We start from the raw sequence: 7,494 nt of genomic DNA on the forward strand, positions 1-7,494 counted from the left end.
TTAAAGGGTCAGAAAGACCCCATTTGTTCACCAGCATGTGTGTGTTTGTGTACTTATAAATATATTCAGCTATTTTGTTAATAAAATTCTGGAAGCTAATCTCTGTCTACTGTGATTTCATTTTAATGTTAATTTTTTCACTTTAAATCTATTAATTGAGCACAGGCTTCAAAGTGGCTGAAGTGGATTAAATAAATTCTAATGATTGCTTTTCTTATTTCTTCTGTGATTGAAAATTGAACCAGTTCTAAGCGGAAGTTCGTGAACCTCGTTCTGTCCCATCAATCATCTGTTTGTTAGCCATTATTTCTACTATGGATATGTTAACTCGTGAATAACTCTGGTTCTACAGTGACTGTCTCTGTCGATCACTCGCCCTCTGCTGGATTTCACTAAGAACTGCATCCGTTTGTATGACGTCACTGTGTTTCCTGGTCAAACTCTAATAAAACAAACTATCAAGAATTTGTTGAGCCAAATACACCGAACAAGCAGAGATGAGCTCACAATCATCACACTCATTCAATAATCTCAAAAGTTCTGTACAATAAGATTATTGAATCAGTATCACGTTTGCAGTCTGACTCTTGTTCTGAATAGATATTTTATGATTTGAGTAGCTGAAGGTAAGTAAAGTGAGATTTAAGTAAGTAATTGAAAGTGATGACATGAGACTGAGGACATGAACAGCTCCCGGTAGAACGCAACTGGTTGCCATCTCATTATTACGGTAGTGTGAATGCAGATCAAGCTGGTTGTTTTGGTTCAGGAGGAGATGCTGGATCTCGCTGACCGACGTCTGTCTAATTCTGCACACCCTTCCTGAACGTGCTGATGACTGTGAAGGAAGGAAACACATACGGCATTGTACATCGAACATGTTTTGGTCCTGAGACTTCCACAGAAAGATGCATGTTCATGTTTTAATATTTAGACCACTTCTATTATTGATTGCTATCAGGATGTGAAGAGAGTTTCAACCAGTATAACAAAAAGTATTTATAAAACATATAGCCTACCATAGCTTTAAATGTTATAGATCTTCCAGGCTCTCACACCAGCCAATCACAGTGCACTCCCTCACCTGAGTTCTGATCACACACACCTGCAGCTCATCATCATCCTCATCACCTCCACTATATATACACACTCCTCAGCCCAGCTCATTGTCCTGTCCCGTTTGTACTTGCCTTAGTGAAGAACTACCTAATATCTCCAGCGATCCTTCTCTAGTCTCCACTCCAGCGTCTCCACTCCACCGTCTCGTCTCCATTCTCTCCTGTGTAGATCCTCCAGTGTCTCGTCCTTCCTCTGTGTCTCCGAGTCCACTGTTGTCCAGCGTTCCCATCATCCATCAAACCATCCACCAGTCATCACATCTGTAAGAAGAAACATACCATTCACTGCCAGCATCCCGCTCTCCAGTGTCATTGCACTTACCACTTACCTGTTTTCAGTTTATCCGCTCAGTTGTTGTCAAAATAAACTTCCTGTTGACTTCCATCTCCTTCTCCTGAGTCTGATTCTGTACCAGAAGACCGGACCAATACCGTCAGACAACATCATGAGCTCACCAGAACCGCTCCAGGACGACACTGATCACACCAGCCGTCACCACTTCCGTCATCCCCACCACCGCCACTTCTTCCACGATCGCGATCGCCAGTCCCATGGCCAAACCAGCGCCCTTCTCTGGCTCGGCGGAGGATTGAAATGGATTCCTTCAGCAGTGTTCATTGACCCTGGATATGCAGCCGCATCTCTATACCACCGACCGGGCTAAGATCACGTTCATCATCTCCCTGCTGACGGGGCGAGCGCTCCAATGGGCCGAAACTATCTGGACTCAAGCCATTACTATAACCCAGTCTCTGAATGCACCTACTGGCAGGGATTGGATCCCCGAGTGTGGCTGCATCTCCCTGCATACGATGATTCCATCGGGCTTGAATGCTTCATCCAACTGTCCAGCCGCCTCTCCAACCGTATGCAGTCGTGTCTCGAAGAGCACCAGGGTCAAACGCCATCTTATTTCCTCCATCAGCCAGAGAACCTCAGCACTCCTGAACCAGGCATTGAACCCATGCAGGTTGACTCCACACAACTACTGTTTACAGAGCGGCAGAGACGGCTGACCCAGGGGCTGGGGGGCATATCATCTCTGCATGCCCCATCCGTCCTCCACGCCCTATGGTGAGTGCATTAAAAAATCCAATCACGAATTTGAAACCACTCACCACCACTGTAACTCTTACCGCTTCTAATGTATCTTTCCCAGTTCACCACCACTGTAACTCTTACCGCTTCTAATGTATCTTTCCCAGTTCACCACCACTGTAACTCTTACCGCTTCTAATGTATCTTTCCCAGTTCACCACCACTGTAACTCTTACCGCTTCTAATGTATCTCTCCCAGTTCACCACCACTGTAACTCTTACCGCTTCTAATGTATCTTTCCCAGTTCACCACCACTGTAACTTTTACCGCTTCTAATGTATCTCTCCCAGTTCACCACCACTGTAACTCTTACCGCTTCTAATGTATCTCTCCCAGTTCACCACCACTGTAAGGGCCTGTCCCAATACCTCCCCTTACCCTAGATTTCTGCCCTAACCCTTGTTTTTGCGCGTTCTCGTGTAAGGGTAGGGTGTCCCAATACTCTAAAGAGCAAGGGGGAGTGTTATTCTCCCCTTAACATCAACCCTCAAAACATAGTGCGGTCCGATGCAGGCTTAAAACGAAGTGGAAGATGAAATTACCCAGGATACCTTGCGGGCTCAGCAAGCCGGTAAATTTTTTTAAACAAGATGGCGGACACCGGTGGAAAGGAACAATTGATTAGGGGTTCAAGCACGAAGTGCTGAAACCCTATTGTAATTGTAAGGATTCATAAAACGCACCGTGCAGGGCAAACCGTAAGGCCTAGAGACTTGAAACCTGGCCAGATGGTAGGCCTCAATTTGGGGACAACCTATCAGAGTATGACCCCGATTGGCCCATAGGTGGCGCTACAGCAAGCAAAAGTACAAAATCGCTCATAACTCTTAGACCGTTTGACCCAGACCCAAGTGTCTTACACCACTGTGATCCCAAAATGGCTATCTCCAAAAAAAATTCCGCTATGTCGAATTTTGACCGAAGCCTACTTTTGCGAACTAGTCCCTGGTTTTTGGCCCGATCGGAACCAGACCAGTCTAGGACAATTCTCTGGACTCTCTAGATCAATAATTATCGAAAAAAAGTGCTATAGCGACCAAAAGCGCGAAACTGCTCATAACTCCTAGACCCTATGTCTTAGACTCAAGTGTCTTATATCATTAGAAAGATGGACGCCTGAAGGTCAAAACATATATCTCCGATTTCATTTCCGGTATGCAAATCTTCCACCATTTTGAATTTTGTCAAAAACCTCCTTTTGCGAACTAGTCCCTGTTTTTTTGTCCGATCGGAACCAAACCAGTGCAGAAATGTTCTCTGGAGTCTGAATATCAATAATTATCAATAACTAGAGGTCTGTAAGAATTTTGAAAGAAATCAGCCACTAGTTGGCGCTAGCGAGTTTTATGGTTTGCTAAATAAAACGTAATAAGTTTTGTCGCTTTTGTGCTTAAAGGCCTTAAATGCTTGAACCCCGATAAATGCTGCTTGCAGCTTTAATTGTAATTACATTTTCGCAAATAAGCATGTTAAAATTTCTGAATATGTTGGAATATGTTAGTTTGATGCACATCCAATGGACTGTAAAGTTCTGAACACTAATGTTAGAAAATATTTCACGAAGCTATCTATGTTGATGATATCTGCCGAGTGCTTCGAGAGAGTCTGCCCATCAAATATACATCTTATCTGGGTAGTTAATCTAATTTTATTTTCGATGTTGGCTTCCAATTATTATAAAAAGAAGACTATTGAGGTAAAACTATTAAAAACTAGCCGCGTTCGTCTAGTGCTTCATCTTTTTCTTCACAGCGCGCTGTCACTTCTCCCTAACGTTAAACCCAAACAGCACTGAGCACAATCAGTGATTGCTGTAAAATGCAGTGTCTGCTGATTCTAAATTGCGGGAGGTGTTTGATTGTAAAAAGAGCTATTATAAGCACAATGATCCGCGAAAGAGACGTTGACCCTGTTCCCGTTCGGAAACGGACTGCAACTAGACAAGCAATTACTATACTTTGGGTTTCATGTGCCCGTCTAAACGATCAAATACAGACAAGAATATGGCTAAATGACCGGTTTGGAGATTCACTTTAACACAGTTTATGTCTTAAATCGGAGTTAGTTGTGGAATAGTTGGGAGAAAATGTGTATTATTAGATCTGCATTCGGTCTTAAAGTGGCAGCGGCTAATAAACCTGCGAATGATTACACCTTTAATGTGAATAAAACAACTAAAGACAAAGAACATTTCTCCCAGCTCTTGAATGAATAACTTTAGCTTTAATGAGCATTGATCTATCTATAATAAACTATGCTGTGTTATTTTATATTTGATTACTTTATTAGATTTCTAGCATATTATTATGGATACTTATCCTGATCATAACTGGGATAGTTATGTGCATGTATATAATTTGCATATAATGGTGTCCCATTTCATAGGGAAAGATCGTCAACTCCACTTCCCCTCGTTGAGGGGACTTTACTTTCGAGGGCACTCAAAACCAAGTGGAAGTTTTAAGGGGGGAGAAATGGGACAGGGCCTAAACCGCTTCTAATGTATCTCTCCCAGTTCACCACCACTGTAACTCTTACTGCTTCTAATGTATCTATCCCAGTCAGTGGTGGAAAGTAACTAATTACAAATACTTTCGTTACAGTACTTGAGTAGATTTTTAGATTTTTTCTACTTTCTTGAGTATAATTAAATTGTGGTACTTTTACTTTTACTTGAGTAGAATTAAAATAAAGTATTCAACTTCGCTACATTTATTTTTCACCAAAAGTACAGAGTACTTTGACAAAGGTGCCGACCTATTTTTTTACAGTCTATGGTGCCGACGGAGCAACAGAGCGAGCTTACATTTCACAAACACTTTTCAAACGACTGTGGAGGCTGAGCCCTCAGCCCTGCGCTTCAGCCAATAACAGACAGTTCTGAAGCGTTTCAGCCAATAACAGACAGGTCTGACTCGGGTGCAAAACCAATCAAAACTTCCAGTTCAGCTGGGGGGCGGGGCGTTCAAACCGCGCTTTGACATTCAATCACTGGCGCTCGTGTAAAATCCGTATTGCTAACGTTTCAATATTTTATTGAATATAAGTGAGCTATGCTCATATTCTGATTTTAAAATGTAATTGTGGCAACTCCTGAAATGGGTCATCCCATTGATATTACCAGAGCATTGAGCAGTTGAAGTAAATAAAAAAAAACTCGGCTCATAACATGGACACCGTTATTGCTTGGACGGAGCAAGAACAATGTAAGTGTCTTGAAAACATTAACACAGTTCAACTGAAAGGTAAAGCTCGCCCTCTTTTACAATACAGTTAAAATAAATGTACGAAGCAAACTTTGTACAAAGCTGAAAAACCCTCAACAACAGTGAAATAAGATTGCATGATTTGTCTGTCAATCAGATGCAGCAATAGTTATGAAGGACTAAAAATGACAGAACGAAAAATAAATAAATAAATAAATAAAAGTAGAAATAAATAAATAAATGCAGAAATAATAGTGAAAATAAATACATTTTGGTAATATAAACAGCTATTTCTGTATTTTTACATGTATTTATTTATTTATTTATGCATTTCTATATGTATTTATTTATGTATTTATACATTTATTTATATATTTATGTATTTATATATTTATTTATTTATATATGTATTTATTTATACATTTATTTATTCCTACATTTATTTATTTCTGTATTTCCACATTTCTACATTTATTTATTTCTGTATTTCCACATTTCTACATTTATTTTTCCCTGCGCATGTATGCTAATTGACCAATGGCTAAGCCACGCCCCCAAACGCGATGAGCCAATCACAGTACGCATAGCTAACCCAATACACTCGGACATTCTCTGCTTGCTTCCTCGTCCATTGCAATGCATTGCGGTTATCGGTTTTCATTCGTTTTTATGTTTTTTCTTGTCATTTTGGCTTTAAACAGCGTGTGTGTGTGATTTTGGTTGGGTGACAGTTGTAGGTTACAGTTTGACAAGAGTTTACAGTTTGACAAAAGCACAATGTTGTGTTTTACACAAATATAAGTAGGCTAAACACTTTGCAGTTTTAATTATGTCCTGTATGAACAAAATGGAGTATGTTTTTATGTTTACACTGTTCGATCGAGCCCGCTCTCTGACACACACACACACACACACACACACACACACACACACACAGAGAGACACACAAACACACACACACACATTCCAGCAATGCAATCTTGACATCGCAGCCTGTTCATTATTCTGCGCTCACACCAAACGCGAATAGAGCGTCAAATTCGCGCGTATCCGCGTCTAGTTCGACGCTTGAACATTTTGAATCCAAAGCGAATAGGACACGCGTATAAAGCGAGCGTTTGAAGCGAAATAGCACCAAACTATAACGTTTACACTGTGAACTGTAAATCTTTGTTCTGGAGCTGAAGCTTATCGACCTTCTCAACTATAAAATTATTAATATAACCCTCCAATGCATATTTAAGGCCCTTTTGGTGACATCGAGATGATATATAATCTTTCTGTCTCCAAAAAATCATCAATTGCCTCCTGTGAAATGTCTCCTACTGTGACAGCTGCCACAGCGCCTGTTACTGAAAGTTGACTGTCTGTCCGAGTGAGTGGAGGGGGCGTGGTTAGCCATTGGTCAATTAGCATACATGCGCAGGGAAAAATAAATGTAGAAATGTGGAAATACAGAAATAAATAAATGTAGAAATGTGGAAATACAGAAATAAATAAATGTAGAAATGTGGAAATACAGAAATAAATAAATGTAGGAATAAATAAATGTAGAAATAAATACATATATAAATATATAAATAAATAAATATATAAATACATAAATATATAAATAAATGTATAAATACATAAATAAATACATATAAAAATGCATAAATGCATAAATAAATACATGTAAAAATACAGAAATAGCCATTTATAATACCAAAATGTATTTATTTTCACTATTATTTCTGCATTTATTTATTTATTTCTACTTTTATTTATTTATTTATTTATTTTTCGTTCTGTCATTTTTAGTCCTTCATAAATAGTCGGCTCCCAGCACATTTTCGGTAGAACGAAAAAAAAAGAGCATTTAATTTAACGTTAACCATACCTCACTTATTTTTTTATTTTTTTTTACTGGCACTTTTTTATTCATACTACATCTCTCTTTTTTATCGGACCTTTTACTTAACCTTCTTTGCTTTCAAATATGAAATTATTCAAATAAAAACATTCAAATGATCTTACCTGGACTTACTTTTAAAGATTAGTAATAAAACATTTTCTCTTGACAACAGGGAA

General features: G+C 39.3%; 1 protein-coding gene across 1 annotated transcript in view; it reads left to right on the forward strand.

The window, feature by feature from the left end:
• The window catches only part of LOC311097441 (uncharacterized protein), a 3,966-nt gene extending 3,867 nt beyond the window's left edge, over positions 1 to 99 (forward strand). Inside the window, exon 2 of the mRNA XM_084137104.1 lies at positions 1 to 99. This exon is cut by the window's left edge and continues 707 nt beyond it. The gene's annotated coding sequence lies outside the window, so the exon portion shown is untranslated.
• Positions 100 to 7,494: the final 7,395 nt, after the last annotated feature.

Source organism: Abramis brama, assembly GCF_963993115.1.
Source record: "Abramis brama genome assembly, chromosome: 15".
NCBI lineage: Eukaryota > Metazoa > Chordata > Actinopteri > Cypriniformes > Leuciscidae > Abramis > Abramis brama.